The sequence below is a fragment of the Acinonyx jubatus genome, chromosome C1 (assembly GCF_027475565.1).
Source record: "Acinonyx jubatus isolate Ajub_Pintada_27869175 chromosome C1, VMU_Ajub_asm_v1.0, whole genome shotgun sequence".
NCBI classification, from domain to species: Eukaryota; Metazoa; Chordata; class Mammalia; order Carnivora; family Felidae; genus Acinonyx; species Acinonyx jubatus.
In genome coordinates, this window is record NC_069381.1 from 81,387,051 (window position 1) to 81,409,507 (window position 22,457).

Consider the following 22,457-nt stretch of genomic DNA (forward strand, 5'->3'; position numbering starts at 1 on the left):
ATTTATACTCAAATAAACAAAATAAAACTTTGTCCCTGCAATGTTGAGCTATCCAAACAACTGTAGTTTTCTGAATATCCCTGAGCCTAAAAACACTGCATCACTAGAGCACTATTTGGTGGCAAGTACTATTGGCAAGTATCCTCTGTACTTCCAGACAGAATGAACAGAGCAGAACAGAGCTATAGAGCTAAGTGTTACCCTCGCACTAAGTTCCGATTGGTTCATTTGTGGATTAAATAAGAAGAACATTTTTTTCAATTTGAAAAAAAAGTTAATGTTTTATTTATTTTGAGAGAGACAGAGAGACAGAGCACAAGTAGGGGAAGGGCAGAGAGAGGGAGACACAGAATCTGAAGCAGGCTCCAGGCTCCGACCTGTCAGCACAGAGCCTAATCTGGGGCTCAAACCACGAGCCATGCGATCAGGACACTTAACTGACTCAGCCACCCAAGCACCCCAAGAAGAGCATTTTTGATTGGCTACTGATGTCTTTCGTAGCCCAGTCCTTATAAGTCAGTGAGAATGGGAGAAGTTTCACAAAGATAATGAAACCAATTTGTAAAAATATGAAACAAAGACTATACATAGATTAGAGGTGGTAGCAGCAAATATGCTGACATTGGAAAAATAAGGTATCTGTAAGGGAGTTAGAAGATCTGTAAACAATTGGTGAGAGAGAGTGAAAGGTGGGATTTTATACATTTTTAAGACCCATAAAGGTAACATCTACTTCATAAGCATTTAAAAATGGGCTTTCATATGAGTGATTTGTATTATCTCACCTCCTCGTCCTGACAGTCTCTTAAGGCCAGAGTCATTAGCCCCTGTTTAGCAGAAAGGAAACCAAGCATGGGGAGCAGTAAAGTGAATCCTGAGGACAGGAGACTTTGATGACACAGATCACTGAATGTCTTTGTTTGAAGTTCATGTTATGAACCCTTTCTGGAGCATGTCTGCAAGCTCCATATGGAAATGGTCTGATGGTAAAGAGAAGACATTAATAGGGGATGTGATAACTAATCCTCTACACACTGCTCCAAAGAAACAGCTGCCTTCTATTCCCCAGAATGCTTTGCTCATAGCTAAGCGGACATCTCCTGCCCCAGCAACAGACAACAAATGGTACACGTGCTTCCTATGGACCCTTCTAGCTGGAATACACTTTTGCAGAATTTATCTTGGTTGTGAAGCATAAGTTACCAGGTATCTATCTATGTGCAGTCACCTTACTGCTCTGCATTAATGTGATTTGGAGTAGTATTCATACAGCTTGGACTTTATCAAGACAGTGTATTTAAGTTCACATACCTGGTAACTACCCAGATAGTGAAAGTCCATGCTTGGTTTCTGATATTCCCATCTTTCACCTGCTAGTTGATCCCACTTCAGATGAACTAGATGTGAAGGGAGTATTTGCAAACTAGAAGCAGAACCATAATCATATTTGGCAAGTATTAATGTATGCAAGGAATGCTTTCTACAAGATTGATATGTAAGGCCCCTAAACCCAGAGGCTGTAGTACTGTATGAAAAAGATGCTCAGCTTTTTATGTATTTTTTTCTAATGTTTATTTATTTTTGACGGAGAGAGAGAGACAGCGCATGAGTGGGGGAGGGGCAGAGAGAGAGGGAGACACAGAATCTGAAACAGGCTCCAGGCTCTGAGCTGTCAGCATAGAGCCCGACGCGGGGCTCGAACTCACAGACCACGAGATCATGACCTGAGCCCAAGTCAGATGCTCAACTGACTGAGCCACCCAGGCGCCCAGCAGGTTTTTAAAAGTAAAGTGGTTGACAATGTTAAAATGTGCACTGCTTGTTTGTTTGACAATCTAAAATAGAAGGCCTTTATGCATTAAATTAACTTTTCTCCGTAGAATCTTTCTGTACATGATGAAGCCAGAGAGAAGATGCTGACTCAGAAAAAGAAGCCTGAAATACAGCACAAATAAAATTTCTTATTGCTGGCCTGTCACGGGTAAAGCTTGGTTCAGGACAAGCTTTCAGTAGAGAAGGGAGAAGAGTAGCAACTTAAAGCCCCGGTGAATCTGGTGTGCCATGCAATTTCCTGCTGGACCTGGGTCTAGTTAGTGCTGATCAAAGACAAAGGGCTGTTTGAAGGGTAAAACCGTGTGAATAAGGACCACTATCAGTGTTGTCCATGGATGCTTAGTTCTAACAGCAAGTTTTGGAAACCTCTCTTCAGGTAATTAATGCATTACTTCTGTCAGAGTGTCTCTAGGGTGGTTATCTAGTTTAGTACTGTAAATTATTGGGGACCTTGAGGTTTAACTATTTTTCTGAAGATAGTCCTAAAGGTGAGGTACATTCATTTAAACTAATAGAGTAGACAGAGCTCAGCACTATGTAATGATTTCTAAATCAGTGGTTTCAGTTGTACACATGTTAGTATATGGAGAGGAGAAGTAAAGTGATTTGAAAGCCTGGATAATCTTCCGTCTGAATGATCCAATTAAGTTAAACCAATGTTTATGAGCACCCACAATTCTTTAGGCATTGATCTCTTTGGCTGGCTCACTATTCAGCGAGGAGACCCAAATTGAGTGTATCTTGGATACCTTCTAAAGGGAAGCTATGATGTGTCTTACTGAGACACTAATTTAGGAGGCCTGGCTATATCCAGCCGGTGTGAAATGAGAGAAATGGGTAACTTTTGTCACAGAATTCATTTCTGTATACAATCTCTTTCCTGAAATGTTTTGTAGTGGAGATGAATTACTGAATTGGGTTATTTTCTTCTAATATCCACCTTAACAGATGCTTGAACAAGAAACTTAAGTCCCCTAAGATAAAAAGCAGCATAATGACAGGTTCAATGTGCTAACACTACAGGTTTCCTGTATAAAACCTTTATTGGTTGCCTTATCATCATCAAGAGTCACTCATTTATTTGATGCTTTCAAGTACTATATATATGAATGTATGGATGAACAAAGACTTTTTTCCTGAACAGTCTTCACTAAAAGATTACTTCGGAATCATAGGTGAAAGCTTTATTATTGCTATATAATTGCAGGGGACACCTAGAGGAAGCCAGGTCATGCACTGTTATCATCTTTCTCTTCTACTGATTCAACCTAGAATATACTGGGATTTATCCACATTCTACCAAGTTAATAAAGAGAAAATTAGAAGACAAAATTAATCCATTATCTGGATCTATTACATGGAACTTTAGTTTCATTATAATATCAAAGATTCAATTTTAATATTATTTGGTTTTCAATTTTGCACCTTTATTCTTAAGTGGAAAATGGTCTATATATATATATATATATATTTTTTTTTTTACTGCAGTATTATCTGGTTTTGGTAGTAAAGTTGATCAAGTTTCATAAATTGATTAGGGAGTTTTTTATATCTTTTTTAAGCTGGAATTTTTTAAATAACAGAAACTCTGACAAAATTATCAGCTATTCAGCTGTGAAACTACTTGTTCCTATTATCTTTTGAATGGTGAATTTTAAAATCTGCTTTCCAATTCTTTAGGTGATTATTGGTTATATATTTTCAAAATTTGGTAGTTTATAATTGGTAAGAAATTACCTCCTCCCTCTACACTTTATTGCCAAAGAGTCATGCATAACAATTCATTCTTTAATTCTCTCCTCTGTTTGAGGTTACAGTTCTGTTTTCATTCTTACACAGTAGATTCTTACTTTCCTTTTTTGAACTATAATGATAATTTTATCTATTCATTGGCCTTTTCTTTTCACATGTCTCTTTTTGTTTTCTTCTTCTTTTTTCCTTTTTTGGTTATTTCTAAATAGACCTTGCTGATACTCAGGAAAAGGAGATGTTCTTGGTAGATCCACTGCCTCCCCTCCCAGTCCAGGCTAACCTTCCCTTCTCGGGCATCCTGAGCTTTCTTTATAATCTTCAGGTTCCATTGTGAAAACACCTTCTTTCTTTTCCCTTTTCTTTCCCCCCTGCCCTTAACCTTTTGCCTAGATGCCTTTTCCATGTCTCTTTCTTTTTTAAAACTTTTAATTTAATTTATTTGTTAAATTTACATCCAAGTTAGTTAGCATATAGTGCAACAATGATTCCAGGAGTAGATTCCTTAGTGCCCACCCCCCTCCCACAACCCCTCCAGCAACCCTTTGTTTGTTCTCCATATTTAAGAGTCTCTTATGTTTTTGTCCCCCTCCCTGTTTTTATATTATTTTTGCTTCCCTTCCCTTGTGTTCATCTGTTTTGTATCTTAAAGATCTCCTATGAGTAAAGTCCTATGATATTTGTCTTTCTCTAATTTCGCTTAGCATAATACCCTCTAGTTCCATCCATGTCTCTCTTAAAAAATTTTTTTTAATGTTTTATTTATTTTTGAGACAGAGAGAGACAGAGCGTGAGCAGGGCAGGGGCAGAGAGAGAGCGAGACACAGAATCAGAAGCAGGCTCCAGGCTCTGAGCTATCCGCACGGAGCCCGACGTGGGGCTCGAACTCACAAACCAGGAGATCATGACCTAAGCTGAAGTTGGACGCTTAACCCACTGAGCCACCCAGGCGTCCCCCATGTCTCTCTTTTTTAACATTTTTTTCAAGTCAGAAACTTCCCAGCATATAGACCATTTAAATATACATGTGTCTATGTATATAAAATACAATATATATATATATATATATATATATATATATACACACACACACATAATATATTTTAATAATAGATGTTTATAAAATAGATTCCATGGCTTCTAAAAAGGGGCAGGGATGGGGAGGACATCAAAAATTAGGTCCAGCAATAATGAACTACTTTTATTAAGTTTCTGTTTGCTTAAGCACTGGGAAATGGCTGTGTCTATTGAAAAGAGTACCAAGTCTGGACACAGGAGATCAGGAGATTAAGGTTCCGGGTCTTTGTTCACATTATTTTTTTTTTCCTGCCAGATTCGAAAATTCAGTCTTTTCCAAGGTAACTTTCACCAAAATTTCCTCTTATTTCTTGCTCAAAAGATTAGAGAAATACATAGAGCCAAACTGGGGGAAAAAACCCTAATTTTAAGTTTTGTAGTCACTTGAATTTGCTTCAAAACTTTTAAAAAGCTTGTTTGTTTTTAATGATTTACATTTCAGTGGTTTAGACCAGGTCACCAGAGGACTGAAGTATAGTGAGAAAATGACTGGGTTGGTTGTGAGTGGGAAAGAAGTTCCTAAATTTAGGTGTGTAACTTTGGAATCCCGGGTCCCAGGATGAACCCGGTATCTGCATGATGCCCTGAGCGAGGAGCGGAGATCCCATAACGGACACCTCATAATGTAAGATAAACTCTATCATCATTTAAGACATTTTTAATGGGAAGATGAATAATATAGTATTATTTAGTGATGAAGGCAGAAAACCCTCATTGTTTTTCCCAGACTTTGGAGATAAAAGGTCTTTGCCTTCAGATACTGGCAATTTTGAACAAAACGTCTTCAGTACAAAGCACACTAGGTGCATTGTTTTTGGTGACTTCTGGTGACGTAATAGAGGCCAGACAGAACAGTATCTGAAAAGAAAGCCTTATGCTGTGCAGTCTATAACTCTGGCTCACAAACATTAGGAAGTGGATTTTATGCCATGATAACACATCTCAGCCCTTCAGTGTGTCCCCAAAAGCCAGGTGAGAGTTCTGGGTAACAGCTCTGCGCTAGAACACCATTCAAGGCAATGACATGGAAATTAGCACACCCAGTGTCCCGCTCTGCTGCTGAGTCCCTCGATTTCCATGATTTGACAGGAAGATGATATCAAAGGCTGCGGAAAGGTGTTAAGGGAGAGCTCAGATGCTAGTGTGTATGCCGGAGCAGGTGAGCAGTTAGGATCGCGTGTCACAGGCTGACAGGAGAGGGAGTGTCAGGCTACCCTGTGAGTGAAGCGTTGAACATGGGCCCTATCATAGAAAATATGCTTTTTGTTCAAACTCTCAATATCTGGAGGGAGGGGCAGCCTTTCTGGCATGAATGCTCTACTGCTGTGAGGATGCAGTGAAAGGTCGTCTCAGGGTTTGTTTAAAAAGGTCAGCTCAGGAACTACTGACCCCCATGACTCCATCCTGACAGTTTCAGCCCTCTCTCAGAATCGCTCTTGTCACTTCTAGCCTCCTGTGCTTTTCTGAAAACAAAACCCTCTACCACCTGCCGTCCATTATTCCATCAGTGAGCAACATGCGCTCTCTTCGGCTGATATTTCAATTTATTTGTGGTTAGATGTGCAATAATCCTATGACTGAAGCTGAGGGAACAGTTTAAAGATTTAAAACAAAACAAAGCCAGTGCTTCAAACATCTCTTCATGCAAAGCTTACCAGCCACAAAAATGTGGCTAATTCTCATCCATACAAAAGCAAAACTAAGACACGCAGATGGTCAGTGCCCGCCCTCTGCAGAGGGAGAAGCAGGGTTGGCTCCAAGTAACAAATAATTATCCAGGTCCTTTGTAAATCAAGTTGTACCACTTCTCCTGTGAGCATCCACAAAGGCGGCTGCATATATTTGCTATTAGCTTCTTCTTTGTCTGGGGATTTTGTTAATGCCCTTTCTTCATATAAGTTTGCGTCGCCTTGTTCTCACATTTGACACCGACTGAAATAGCCTCGCAGAACCTTTGTTTCTATTTTCTTCAAAATGTGTATTCCTCAATGAGGTTTCATCTTAATCTCTTCTTTTCAAAAGGATATGAATTGAACATGCAGAGATTCAGCCTAACAGGACCGATTATCAATTTCCATTTCCTTTCAGCGCCTTTGCCACCCGTGGGCCTCCTAGACAGCTTTCCTTGGAGACAAAGGGTGTCTGAAATGGACAACTTTATTTTATACACTGGTCTATCTTAGTGGACGACAGAGACTCATCGCCCATAATAAATCCTGCCTCTGACCCTTTTATATAATGCACAGCTGAGCTAAAAAGGAAATCAATGTTGCAATTTTAATTTAGCACTTTCATTCTGTTAATTTATCTAAAAAATCCTATGCCATGACTTTCCCTTGTCAAAACAGCCAATTCCTGTCAATGTGAAAATGCTTTGAGTTTCGTCCCTTTTTTTTTAATAGTGTGGCTGTAAAAACCATGGGTCACATATTAAGCCCTCCGTGTTTTTCTTGTGAGTGCAAAGCTCCTTTTGAAATCAATGTGCACACAGCAAGTTGGAGAGATGTGTAGCGTCTCGAGGGAGAAAGCAATCCAGGCCTACATTGTTAGCTTTGCTAAAGATGCTCGTGAAACACTACAAAAACGGGATGCCAACTGTCTGACATGTGTATTTGGTAGTGAAGCCCTATCATTTTAGTAAACTGGGGCTATTTAATCACGCTTAATCCCTGGGGAGAGTTCTAAGTAATGAACATCACTGTGTTTTCTGTCAGTGCACCAAAAAAGGACTCTTTGGCTTCACTCTTTTCTCCCTATATTTCAGAACTTGAGAATAACCTGCAGACAGAACCTTAACACTGCTCTGGGCACTATCCTCTCACTGGAGACAGAAGCCAGATCAGTATCACATAGCAAACAGCACTATGGTAGGAAGGGTGCAGAAAATCCCACAAGGAGGGTGAAATCTGCTGCATTTTCAACAGGAATCTCATGTCAAAGGAATTGTTTCTTAAAGTCTTCATTCAAATATCACATTTCCTAGCCATCTTATTTAATTAAAATTTTTTCTGCCTCCTGCCACTCCCCTAGCTGTGTCTGTCTATACTCCTTCCGTGCCTTTTTTCCCACTTAGCTAGCACTTACAATTTTCACCTTTACTTTATAACTTATTTATTTTGTTTATTGTCCATCTCCATCCCAAGTACAATGTAAATGACTATGTGTTCACTAAATTATCCTTAGAACATGGCACAGTGTTTGACACATGGTAGGTGCTTAATAAATATGTTTCCCAAAGAAATGTTATGAGGCCACATCTGCCAGGTTGTCTGTCCCTTGAGAGTGGGAATTGCACCTTGATTGTCACCCCAGAACTGAGGCCCCACGTAGAGGGGTTACTGCAGGCTGCTCTGCATACTGATTGTGTTTGGGAAGAAAACCACCTGTTGCTCTTAGAACCTTCTGGACCTCTGCAAGAAGTTTGGTATAAGAGAGGAAGCCCAACTCCAAACCCAGGACGAGAAATTAGCTGAAGTATGGGCTTGTAAATAGTCAGATTTGGGGACTTGTGTGTTACAGACACGAACCTAGCTGGTCTGAGTGTGACACAAGACTTTAGCTATTGGTCCAGCATACTTTAAGTAAAGTAGTTCAGTGAAGGCCATTATGGCATAATTACCATGCCAGACACTGCAGGGGAGACAGCCTATGTCTACAGGTAGATTATGATCTAGGCAGGTTAGTTTATATGTTCCAAGTCCAGAGCAGGACATGGCATATACTGTCTTGAAGGACAGCGCTTTCAACAGCAGAGATGAGATAAATGGCATTAAAAGCATTGGCAATGGTGGCAAGAGAAGCAGAACGCATTTGAGAAATAGCAATTAGCCTCAGGTAGTCAGTCCACTTACCTTGTAGACATGCTTACTAGAAGGAAAGTTAAGAAGTTAAAATCATAGGTGGTTAATTATACTGGAGATTGGGTATTGAATGTTGTATTATTTTATTGGGGAAACACATAGCTATTAAGGAGAGGGTAGACTCCTTCAGAAATCTATGTTTTGGGAAATATGTTTTGTTTTATTTTGTTTCTGTGGGAGTAATGGGGAATGTTGGCAAATATAATTAGTCAAGTAAATAAATATTTATAAGTACTTTATAAGTATAAACCTTAAGAACTATGGAATTTATCCAACTTCTAATTATTAAGAGATAAAATTAGAATATTCCAGAATGGAGTCATGTACTTGCTTTTCAAAGACTTCCTAGACAGAGATTTTGCAACTTTGCTCATCAAACTTTCTAGTATTCTGACTGGTTAAGGAATTCTTCCTTCTTTGCAAACCAAACTATTTAACCTTCAGGAGAATCAATCTTATCTGATTTTATCCTCTGTGTGCCTAGAGAATTATCATATGGCATTACCAAAAGTCAGCCTGCTATATATGCCTGAAGAGAGTAAGCAAGTAAATTTTGTTGAAATTCTGTTCTCTAAAAACCCCATTGCTTTCATCTTTCCTGATTTCACTCATTTAATCTTTAGTTTTAAAAAAGTAGCTCTTAACCATCTTTGCTATCTTTACATTTCTTCCTGAAAATTGACAATGAAAACTGCACCTTGACCTAAAAGGAGTGTGACTTTTGCAGAGACTAGTGGATGATCATTTTGTGACTCTTTCATGCCATTGATTGACATTTTCGTTCTTGATTGTACTGCTCTGATTAGTCAAATTAAGTATAAGGTTGCGTTTTCCCTCAGATAATTTTCTTCTATACTTAGATCTGGTTAGACTGTCCTCTGTTATCTTGAAAGTCAAGGTTCACTACCATGTGGCCAGGGAATAGTGAAACGTGGTCTTTCTTGACACATTTATTTAAAATTTAAAGGTAAAACCTCCATTTTCAGGGGCGCCTGGGTGGCTCAGTCGGTTTAGTGCTGACTTTGGCTCAGCACGATCTTGCGCTTTGTGGGTTCAAGCCCCACATCGGGCTCTGTGCTGACAGCTCAGAGCCTGGAGCCTGCTTTGGATTCTGTACCTCTCTCTCTGTCCCTCCCCTGTTCACACGCTGTCTCTCAAAAATAAACAAACATTAAAAAAAACTTTTAAAAAAAAGCCTCCATTTTCAGTTGAGGAACTAGAGACTGAAAATTTTAATATTAACAATAACATTGTAGGTCCTCATATGAATTCTGAAAATTGGGTATTTTTCCATATTAGAAACCTATGCTTTGTATATCAGTCAGTACTAAGATATACACATAAAGAGTTTACCACACTTCCTATAGTTAAAATTTATTTTTCTAATAAATTCTGCTTCTAATATTAAGGCTGGGGTTTGACCAGTTCATTGAGACTTGGTCCTTTATTATCCTCTGAAATTGGTACTTTCCCAATGAATTTAAGAAAACCAGTAAAAATTCAATTGAATAGGGTTTGAAATATAGTACCTTCAATAGCCCAGAGGACTCTCTTATTTTCTAAATCTGATAAGCAAGGTAAATATATGAAGAAAAATATATATACTCCTTGACATCACATTTATAAACTAGCTTATTTATAAAATTTTTCTTTATTGGTCCTTTGAATGTAAGCGAATCAACAATCTAGATGATTAAAAAATGGATGAGAGCATTTATTAATCAAGAAAACATAGATGAAGGCATATCAACATTTACTTTTGTGTTTTAATTCCTTCATTCATCTTTCTCTAATTTTTATATTTTCTACCTAATCTTTATGAGATTTTTTAAAGCTTCATTACAATATCCTTTTTCTCCTTTAGCCTCTGCTGTGCTTAGACAGACATCTTTACTGAGTTGTCAGGACAGTGCAGGTTCTGAGCCTCACAGCATATAGGAGTAGCCCGGGTGATTTGGATCAATGTGCAGTAACAAATCTGGGTCCCTGCCAAATTTGGTTTGCCATTGTGAAGTTCCATTCCTGCACTTTAAATCATGATGGAGTTTCTTGAATTCCACTTTTGCTTGAATTTTATCTCATTTAAACAACTTTGGAAGAAGTATTTTGCACCCTCGATTTCTGTGTGAAAGTCACTGATCAACTGGTGGATTTATGATTTGGAATGACACAATGTCTGATGTGTAGGAGCCAGAGGAAATCTTTATAATGAACTTCTTCTTTGTCACTTTGCCAAAGCAAATGGCTCCCTTGCCCTGCTCCATATAGCACAGATTTCTGGAATTTTAATGTACCATTAGTTTGACCAGCTTTCAGCCCTTAATAAAATAATTCTCCTAGCCTTTAGGTTATTTATTTTTCTTAATACTTTGTTATGAGAAAAGTCAAATAGTCAATGTTAACTGGGTCACGATGCTTTAACACGGTAATTTTAGTAACTTTTCTGAGTATTTTAAAAACATGGAGAGGCACAGTTTCCCAAGAGATAGTTCAGGGAAACCAAGAACTATGTTTATTCCAAGCACAGATTCAACAGGTCAGTGTCCACATAAGATCTTGTGTTTTGCATTTTATATTATTTCCTTAAACATGTTTAAGTATCTGCCAAGGATAAAAAAATACAGCCTTCGTGATCTATTTGGAATTTATCCCTCCTATTTGAACAGATAGTAGGGACAAAATATTTGGTTTCAATGGCTATCAGTTCACTGAGAAAAGTCAGATGCTACTAAAATTTGTCTGCATCTTTGAACACTGGGGTAATCCACTCCCACTCTCCTCCCATCTCAAATATCTGTGCTTCCACACGGAGAATTATTTATCTGATCATCTCTTAATGACTTGTGGGGTGGCCCTTGCTTTGTGAATTTAGAAAAGCCCCTTACTTCTTTTATCTGCTGAATGTGGGGACCATATATTTTCTCTAAAACCCATGGGGCCTAATATAGGAAGTTGGAGAGTTTAACTTTTTCCAGTGCGCGTGAAAGAGAAACTCTAGTTTCACCAGAATAACATTTGGTGGAAATGGATTAGTAATGTAAAACCACAGCTTGTATAATTTTGTTGTAACCTTAATTTTGAAATCTTTAAAAAATTTTTTTAATGTTTATTTATTTTTGAGAGAGAGAGAGAAAGAGAGAGACAGAGGACAAGCAAGGGGAGGGCGAGAGAGAGAGAAAGAGAGAGAGAGGCAGAGGACAAGCAAGGGGAGGGCCAGAGAGAGAGGAAGAGACAGAATCCGAAGCAGGCTCCAGGCTCTGAGCTGTCAGCACAGAGCCTGACGTGGGGCTCAAACTCACAAACCGTAAGATCATGCCCCGAGCCGAAGTCGGATGCTTTAACGGACTGAGGCACCCAGGTGCCCCAAATTTGAAATCTTTAAAAAGGATTCTTTTACAATACATTAACTAATGAGAAAGAAAGAAGCTGCTTGTTTTTGTTTTCCTGTGTAAAGTGAATGGAAATTGACCTTGCATGATCATGCCTCCTATTCTGTGCGGATGAACCTCCTTTTTAAAAGACTATCTTGGTTCCATGACATAATTTTGTTTTAACAAACAAACCAAAAGTGTATTGCATCGTTGGCATTCTGATTCTCCCCAATCATGCAGATGAAGTATCTCATTTGTTGTAGAAAATTAAGATTTCAATAAAACCTCAGGCCATCTACATAGGTGTGAAAGAGAAATTCTAGTTTTATAACTTTCTAGTAGGTAGAATTGTTAGAACTATGCTGAATCTTTGCATAGGCCTGGGCTTTAAGGGACTCAATTTACTAAACAGGCCAGAATAAACTGATAAGCAACAACTTATTTTTACATTAAATAGGTGCCTTTAAGATGCTTAGAAATAGTTAATTCTGTTTAGTAAATAAATAATTTATATGATTCCTTTATTTTGGGACTATTAATGGTTTATCAATCCTTTTGAGGACATAATAGTACAATGACCAACTTTAGCCTTACTCTTGTCTGACTTGTCACAGATCCCCAATATTCAGGATAAAAATGAGTGAAGTTTACTGTACATGTGCAACTGCAGAACTGCTTTTTTGACCCTCATCTAAACAGATGTGGTATTAAGTGATAAACGGCTGGAAAAATTGAGAGGCAGTGGCCATTTCTCCACTTTCAGCACCAAGTTCCCACTTGATTTAGTTTGGGATATCTTCTTGTCTCTAGACTGTAAACTTTGAATATGAGTATATGAAAAATATCCTTCAGTAAACCTTTGACAATCTTGATTCCATCCTAATAATTTTTTTATTATCTACAGATTATAAAACATTTCTATATAAATGTCTTGTCGAAAGCTCTCGAGCACTTGCTTTGACTTGCCTCCCTGGCCCCTTCTTCCTCTTGTCCACACTTCATCTCCAATCAAACTAAACTCCCTATAGTCCCTAAATGCTCCATAATATCTCATGCTTCACAGTCTATGCACATGTTGTTCTCTGGACCTTATTTACCTTCCCTCTATTCTTAATCTGGTATATTCCTACTATTTCTCTAGGTCTCAGCTTTGATATTGTCTCCTCTGGGAAGCACTCCCTGCTAACATTTACTTTCATAACACATGGGATTAACATAGCATTTACTCCATAATGCTCAGTCCCTGAACTTTCCCCTAAGCTATTTGGTGCTTAAATATATTTGTTAAGTAAATCAATGAATGAATGGGTAGTAAAAACTACATCTTTTCTTTCATGTGCTTTCTGCATATGATTTTCCCATTTCAGTTCTTTTTTAATACCCTAAAAATAGTACCTTGGAATTTTTGCAAATCCTAGGTTTTCTTTGGGACTTTTCTGCCTTGCTCTGCCTGAACAGTCATTCATTCATTCAACAAATATTTCTGAGTTTTGTTTATGTACAAGGCACTCTGCAAGGCTGTGGAAAGAACTCCTGGGTGTTACTGTCGAGGGGTTTATAGTCTACCAGAAAATGGAAGAGAGGCTTAAAGAATACTAATCGAGTGGAAAATGGTGTCATGGAAGGGAAATAATATATTCAATTGGAGAGACAGGACATGTGTTAAACAGGTACAAGGCCTTAAATCATGTACAGAGTCTGGACAGTATGGCATAAAGAGAAAAGACACTCTAAGCCACAAGATAAAGTGTGAAAAGAAGAAAGAGGGAAACAGAGAACATATAACTCACAGACAAAAGCCTGATGGGAGCTCAGGGTTTCTGACAAATTGTGGCATTGTTGAAGGTGGGTTGAAAAGGAGCCTGGGTCCCAGTAGTGGAGATCCTTGAATGCTAGGCTACAGCATTAGATTTTGGTAGACAAAGGGTACCACCAATGCTTATGAGCAGAGTTGTAAACCTCTCATTGGCTGGCTAAGTCTTTCTTCATCTTCTGACACAATATTTCTCCATTTAACTTTTTTTTCCCTACAAAACTATAGAAACACCTCTCATCCGAATCTAGTTTCCTTTTTAAAAATATTATTGTATGACATACTCAACAATTCTTCTAAAAAGCTCAACTTGAAAGCCGCTAGAAAGGTCATTGTCAGACCATTTTCCCCATCCTCATTAAGGTTTATTAGTCACATCAGGTTCAAAATCCCAATAATTAGCCTCTACCATACTTTTCTACTGGCATCCTTCCAATTTCAATTTACCTGCTACACATTTTTCTAGTCCTTTTGAGACCTGTGGCCTCAAATTTTCCATTTTTGGAGCCATTTCCTTATCTTATACGCCTCTGTGTTGGCTCTATTTTTTGAAACATCAACTCATGACCAAGTTCCCTTAGACATCTTCTTGGATTATGGAAAAAATGTATAAGACAGAACACCCCCCTGCCCCACCCCATACACACACGTGCTATTATATATTGCAATACTAAATCTTGTATGTATTGCTAATCTTGCATGAACCAAGTACACAGTAGTATGTAGTTAGTAATGCTGAATGAATGAATGAATGAAGGCTGGTTCATGTTGGAATACATGTTCCTCAGTAATTTATTTTTATTTTATTTTATTTTAATTTTTAAATTATCTTTTTTAGTCTACATCCTCAACCACTCTCACTGACACAGACAGTCAATAAATGCTAATGAAATGAATGTAATTAATCCCTTCAGAAAAAGGAATGCCTGTAGACAAATCCCAAGGAAGTGCAAAAAAATAAAAAAATAAATTTTCTCACCTTAAAAAACACAGAGCTTCATATATGGTATTTAAGATAATAAGAAACATACTCTTTAGCTCTCATTTAATGATGCCTGGGCTATAACCTTCGAATAAAGTATAGTCATTGTTGATTTCTTTTTTAAAACCCAACTCAAAGCCTTCATATCTTTGAACTAAACAAGAGTTCTGGGCTTTATGACTTGCACAAACAAACAGAAGCTGAATGTGCTTAGAGTTATCCGTGCCTAATATTTTAATTCCATTGTTCAATAATTCCCATTCCTTTGCATTATTTTTGCTTTATTATACTCTTATAATACTCTCAAATATATCTATAAAACTTTACAACCCTTTTCCAATGGCATATGGTGTGTGTTCTGAAGAGAAACATGTTTATGAGCTGAAAGATGGGAAGAAAATGTAAAGTGCTCTTACGGGACCTAGGGAGGGATTGCTGTCTGCCTGTGTGGCAGGAACACGGCAGTATATCAGGCTCTCACAACCTGCATCTGAGCCCTTCTGCTTCAGCAATAGATACAAGTCTGGGAATGTACTATGCCAACTTGGACGCTTTTAGGTGTTTTTTTTTCCCTTGCTGAAGATTAAAGTCAATAGTTCCTGAAACAATACTTTAATTCTGTATGCTGTAGAATAATATCTGTTAGGAAGAAGAGAATTTAGACTGTGGACAAAGGTGTGATGCCAAATACAACTATACTGTCCTCTCCCATTGGAGCCATCCGGACTTTGCCCAGGCCAGAGTTACCAAACAGTGCTCCTTGGGGAACTTGTCCTTCCACAAGCATTCTCTCTCTCCCTCTTTCTTTTTAAGTTTATTTATTTATTTAGTTTTAGAGAGACAGAGACAGCACAAATGGGGAGGGGCAGAGAGAGAGGGAGACAGAGAATCCCAAGAAGGCTCCGTGCTGCCAGCTCAGAGCTCGACACAGGGCTAGAACTTACAAAACCGTGACATCATGACCTGAGCCAAAACAAAGAGTTGGACACTTAACTGACTGAGCCACCCAGGCACCCCTTTCCATAAGCATTCTTGAAAGCTTACAGAACATGGTTCCAAAATATCTTGCTATGTTCTTAAAATGCTTCAGTTGTTGAGTTCTAGATTGAAATTTTCCACTGCCTCCTTATTTGTCTTCCTTGTCACAATCATGGATCAAGTCACGTAGACAAAGACCGGTAACATTAGCATGGTATCTAACCTTTCCCTTTTTGCTCCCTAGTTGATCATCAACTTCAGGCATTTCTCCTCTCTGTTCTCTCCCACCCATGTCCACCCTTCCTCTTCATTGCTCTTTCCCAGTTTCGGCCTTGACCTTATCTCATGTGGCCTATTTCAATCATTTATTTTTTAATGTTTATTTATTTATTCTGAGACAGAAAGAGAGAGAGAGAGCACAAGTGGGGAAGGGTCAGAGAGAGAGGGATACAGAGAATCCCAAGCAGGCTCCACTCTGTCAGAGCAGAGTCTGACACGGGGCCCAATCTCATGAACCGTGGGATCATGACTTGAGCTGAAATCAAGAGTCTGATGCTTAACTGACTGAGCCACCCAGGCACCCTAATTTCAATAATTTCTTAATCATTCTCTTCTGACTATAGCCTTTCTCACTCAAATTACCCTCCAACATGCCAACCACAAGATCATGATTCCTTTAAAAAAGACTTAAGTAGCCCATTAAATAAACAACCCCTTTCTGTCCTATCTACTAAGTCCTAGCTTGTTTGCTTATAATTAAATCTCTTTACCATCTCAACCTAGTTCACCTTTGCAGCCTCATCCCCCTCTGCACTGCTTTGTGTCAGCAGTGCTGACACACCCTTTGTGTCAGAAGCATTGGATGAGCTTATGGTCTTCTGCACATTCTGCTCAACCTTAAATCCTCTTGAACTTCTTCACTTTCTGATATATGGCTCTTCTGTCAAATTGTGGCTTAAAGGCTCTTTTATGTATTCCTGGATTTCTCCACGTGGAAACAATCCCCTTTCTCTGCTCTGTGACACTCCTTTAACTGCATGTCCATTGTACCATTTTTATTCAGCTCTAGTTTGCAATTTTAGTTTCTGTAGCACCCAGCGACTGTAAGTTGCATTTTTAAGGGTTCTTCAGCATCTGCATTACTCATTTGACAGTGTGTTTTAAGTGGACCCAGAATTATCTTTGCACAAAATACTGACTCTACTCATGAGCATTCTTCTGGTATTCCTCACATTTCTAAATGTGCAGCATTTCCTGTAGATATTCTATTAAAAGGAAAAATAAAAAGCATGGATCTGCCTTAGTCAGCAACATGGGGAAACTTCACTGGAGGTCATAGAGGGTACTCTCATGCTGTCTGTCACTCAGTGATGATCAAACATAGATTTGAAAATAAAATATTGAAGGAGAATGGTCTGAAGATTCCATTTTTCTGGATTCTCTAAATTTTATTTCTAGGTGCTCTAAATGTAAGCTTTAGACATCTGCTTAACTAGATGGTCATTTGTAAAATTCTTGTCACTGTCAACAATGAAGGACAGTATAAAGTGCTGCACTATGAAACCAACTACTGCCTTGTATCAGAGATGTGGTTCTGGAACATATCTTCTTTGTAAATATATAATAGACATTTCTTGAGGGGTTCCTACCAGAAAAAGCTGTGATTATCTTTTGTTGGTTTATACCTGTAGGTCTTGTGAGTTGCATATATGATTGCTCTACTCTTTTGTATTAGTTGTTAGGCAGCTCAGTCTTATTTTCAATCTTCCTATATTAGAGTATATAGAACCACTGATACATACTTGGCTACTAACTCCATTCCATCTCTATTTTATTCTCACTTTAATATCTACTCGCTGATTGATTTTCCTGTCTATCTATCTAGCCAGTTATTATACATTTATTGAAAATTGTTTTAAGTTTAAAACAAGAACAGGGTTTGGGTATAAATGTTCTAGTAATAATATCTATTTCCTGTAAAGTACATAAAATGGCCCTTTATACATAGACGGTACTCAGGGTTTCCTGATTAAATGCAAATAATTTAAAAATACTGAAAAGTCCCAGAGAAAAAGGCTATAGGTCAGATATAATTAGTCACTTGAAGGAACCCACATAGGCTTTTGGTCAAAGTTGAACAAAATAATATAGTATTCAGCATTATTGGCTCTCACTGATTCTTAGGGACTAATACTTCATAACTTCAGGTAAAGGGACTGAGGCAACATGTGCAATATTTTTCCCTACTATAATTCTCATACGGAGGATCTGAAAGAGAATGGTACTTTTATGCATGCAATGAAATCCAGGCACCTCTATATAAACTAACTCTGTTAGACAATGGTCACAAAAAGAACATCAATACCTCTCTTAGCTCCACCTGAGAAAGGTTAGTGTTATGGGATGTGCACAAGACGAAGGGCAAGGAGCATGGATTGCTGGTACCTTCTATATGTCAGAGCAAGACAAGTGAAATACAGTGAGAAGGTCAAGAGCAGTGGAAGCTGAAGAAACAACTATTTGTGTGTGTGTGAATGTTCATAGGATCTGAAGAAACCTGAGTATAAATGTCAGTCTTCATGACCTGATCACAGATGACTCAATACAGAGGTGAAATCAAGATGCCCCTACTGAGAAGGTCAAAGTACACACTCCTGAAGAATGAGACCACAACAAGCCAAGAGATCCAGGCCTAAGAGGAAGGAAATCCATGAACATACTTTTCATATTATGCTCAGATGGACTAGAAATGAGGACAGATCATTGAAAATGGAACAGTTTTAGTTTCTAGGGTTATCTTGTTGCACTTTTTACATATGAATTTTTTTTGTCATTTTTTTTCCTTTGCTTAACTGCCTTTTAAGTGAAGATATATGGTTGCTAAGGTGTCCACAATATAAAATACATTTGGAAATGTTTCTGTGACCTTCACAATTACTGTGCTATTAAAAGTGAACACAACTAAAATCAGGAGGGACATGTTGAAAGAAGCCAAGGAAAAAATATTTTTGAAAAAAATATTTTTAAAGACACACAAAAATGTAATCCCTTCATTATCCTTATCAGACTTCCTTACATCTCAGCATTCTTAGGTCAGTTAGTCAAATCGCTGCTAAATGCTTTCATTAATGAGGACTTGAAGATTGAGGGTCAATACTTCAGTGCAAAAACTGTTAATAATAATAAAAACTTAGGGGCACCTGGGTGGCTCAGTTGGTTAGGCGACCGACTTCAGCTCAGGTCATGATCTTGCAGTTTGTGGGTTGGAGCCCTGTGTCGAGCTCTGTGCTGACAGCTCAGAGCCTGGAGCTTGCTTCGGATTCTGTGTCTCCCCCTCTCTCTACCCCTCCCATGCTCATGCTCTGTGTGTCTCTGTCTCTCAATAATAAATAAACCTTAAAAAATTAAAATAATAATAATAATAAAAACTTATATCTTAAGAAATTTTTCCCTTAATGCCCCTATAGATTCTTCCAATCTATTCCAATCTATTCTTCCAATCTATTCCACATTCATTTCCTTGACTGTAGTACAGAGTTTACTGGGTTAGGAAATGAGTAAGATGGAGGAAATCTTTACAGCTTTATATTTCTTATTTCATAAATCCCATATAGAATTTTGTCTCTATAATTTTCAATTATAAAGGTAGAATAATAATGTAGGAAAATCTGACAACAAAAGAAAGTAAAAGAGAAAAGCACACATAAACCTACCACGCTCATAATTCTTGTCATTCTTACAGGTCCTTCCTTCTTTTCCACATGTAAGTCATCATGATGTAAAATGACTCTTAAAAGATGTTTGCTCGTTTTGCCTTTTATCATGTGGGGTGTGCCAGATAGCTGCCTGGAAATTGAAATACCCTATCCAATAATGTGCCATAATTGAATCAACTTCTCTCTCTATTGCTTCCAAGTTTTTACAGTTAGTTCTGTTTGATTATTAAATAATGACGAAGTGAACTTTGGTGTGCACATTTAAAAAATATATTTTGGAATAGTTCCTTAGAATTATTTTTAAGGCTTTAAGTTACAGGATTTCTTTTCCAAAGAGTTAAAAGCATTTCCAGAGTCATCAATATGTATGAGATCACCAGTTTCAAACCAATACTTAATACTGTCTTACTATACATTAATAAATTTTTTCTTGTTTATTTAGTATGTGATATAAAATGAGACTATTTTTCCTTTAAATTTTTCCAAAAACCAGTGAGCTTAAAAATTTATTCTGTTCTTAATATTAACTGTATTTCTTGTTTGTGAGCTGTCTGATTATAGAGATGTCAAGATATTTTTCTTAAAATTTTAATTTAAGCTTTTATCAAGTAAAAAACATTAACTCTGATACATTTATTAAACTTTTCAAATTTGGGCTATATATTACACACATGTTTATAAAACGTAGGCAGCTAAATCTATAAATTATAATTTATATTTGTATAAATAAATAGATTCTGTAATTCTTGGTCTTCATTTTTAAATGGATTTTTGTCAGTAATAGCCTATAGTGATATTATAGTTTTAATTTTTCTATATGTATTTAAAGTTTATATCTAACTTATGCAAAGAGATCTATTTGTTGGTGTCATTTTCCTTTTTGTTGCTTTTTAAAATTGCTTACCTACTGAAGTTTGATAAATACTCAGTTTTAATTTCTTCTACTTATTCTTTGCTTTCTTTTTTATATTTAACTATTTCTTCCTTTTGGAATTTGTTTTGGTATATGATATGAGGCATATTCAATTTTTCTCTGTAACTGCTATACAGTATCATATGCTATATTTTAATTTAAAGGTCCTTTCAGAGGTAGTGTCACCAAGATGGTGACATATACTGTTCCTGACATTGCTCCCCCTCACCAGGAAAACTGACACTTATTCCAGAACAAGACCCCACTGAGAGAGTCCTAGAGCATGAGGCTAAGGCTGAAGCACCCCTCTGTACAATATAGGCCAAGACAATAGTATTAGAAGGGTAGGAGAAGCAGCTGCACACTGACTTCATTGGCCCTTCCCCAGATCAGCACAGTACCATGTGGGGAGGTCTCCCTTGAGCCTCCAGGTCCTCCACTGGGAAAAGAGAACCCAGAAAGGACAACCAATACTTCTAGCTTTATGGGTTGTTCTGTGGGGGGTCTCTATTCTGATCTCACTCCATGGGGGTTGCAGGGAATCTATGGGGCTGAACCACTGGGAATCTGCCTGTGATGGAGAAGGGAGGTGCTTGCAACAATCAGCACATGGATCTTTGCAGGCAAAATTCATACCTGCAGTGCCCAAGTAGTAATCCGAATCAATACTTCGGCTCATCTGTGGAACTAAGTGGGTGATACTCTCTGACCAGGGAACTTGGCAGGGTGCAGATCTGCTTGATTCAAATCCTCAAACAAGGAGTTATTCCAGCCCTCAAGCTTGGTTTGCCCACACCCAGGCAGGGAGTTGAGTCACAGCTCCACCTGCTATGGAGACTGTTTTTCTGGCTACATCTTACCAGAGGGGATAGAGAGGACCCCTAGAAGCTCTGTAGCCCAGCAACACTTGAGCTGAGAGATGGGTAAACAGACCTGATTGTTGCCAAAGCAAAGTCAATTCAGGACATGGAGTGCTCCTGTGCTACACACAGGCAGGAGAATTAATTTATAGCCAAAGCTGAGGGTAGCTCTAAGCCCCTCCAAACCGGACAGCATGTCTGGGAAATTAAGAGTTGTGTGGAGCAGCCCCTCCCCTTCCCTCCCAGACAAGGGAGCTGAGACAAAGATCTATGCATTCATTGTGACTCCTTGTTTCATCTGACCAGAAGGGCTGGCAAGAACACCTGGAAGCTGTGTGGCCCAGTGGTACTTTGAGTAGAGAGAAGGACAGCCGATAGTTGGCAGAGCAAAGCCACTGTTAAGACAACAAACAAAGACCTTTATCAGCTTTAGAGCTATTTCTCCCAGTACACCTGGTTGGGAAACTGATTCTTAGCCCTGCTCATCCGTACCTAATGATAAATACAGCCTCCATCCTGCCTGACCAGATAACTGAACCAGAATACCCAACACTGGAGTACCTGAATATATAAAGTAAAAATTAATAGAGCTAAAAGGAGAAATAAATCACAATACAATAATAGCTGGGGGCTTTAATATCCATTCTCAGCAATGGACAGACAGTCCACACAGAGAATCAATAAGGAAATAGCAGATTTGAACAACACTGTAGACCAAATTGACCTAACAGACATATACAGAACATTCTATCCAACCAGAAGAATACCCATTCTTTTCAAATCCACATGGAACATTTTCTAGGATAGACCTTGTGTTAGGGTACAAAACAAGTCTTAGCAAATTTAAGAAGACTGAAATCTGGTATACCAAGTCTCTTCTCTGATCACAATGGCATTAAAATAGAAATCAGTAACAGAAAGAAACTGGAAAATTCACAAATACATGGAAATTAAACAACACTCTCCTCAACAACCAATAGATCAAGGAAGAAATTAAATTAAATTAAATTAAATTAAATTAAATTAAATTAAGGGAAATAAAGAAGCATTTTGAGACATATGAAAATGGAAACACAAAATAGCAAAATTTATGAAATTCAGTAAAGCAGTTCTAAGAGGGAAGTTCTTAGCAGTAAACACCTTCATTAAGAACAAGAAAGATCTCAAATAAACAGCCTAACACTATGCCTTAAGGAACCAGAAAAAGGAGAAAAAAATGAGCCCAAAGTTAGCAGAAGGAAATTAACAATAAAGATTATAGCAGAAATAAACAGAATAGAAATCAGGAAAACAACAGAAAACATT

General features: G+C 37.9%; 1 protein-coding gene and 1 pseudogene across 2 annotated transcripts in view; one reads left to right on the plus strand and one right to left on the minus strand.

Annotated features, from left to right (window-relative positions):
- The window catches only part of DPYD (dihydropyrimidine dehydrogenase), an 854,343-nt gene that overhangs the window by 48,099 nt on the left and 783,787 nt on the right, over positions 1 to 22,457 (minus strand). The gene's annotated exons all lie outside the window — the stretch shown is intronic.
- On the plus strand, positions 935 to 2,038 carry LOC106968093 (AKT-interacting protein-like; annotated as a pseudogene).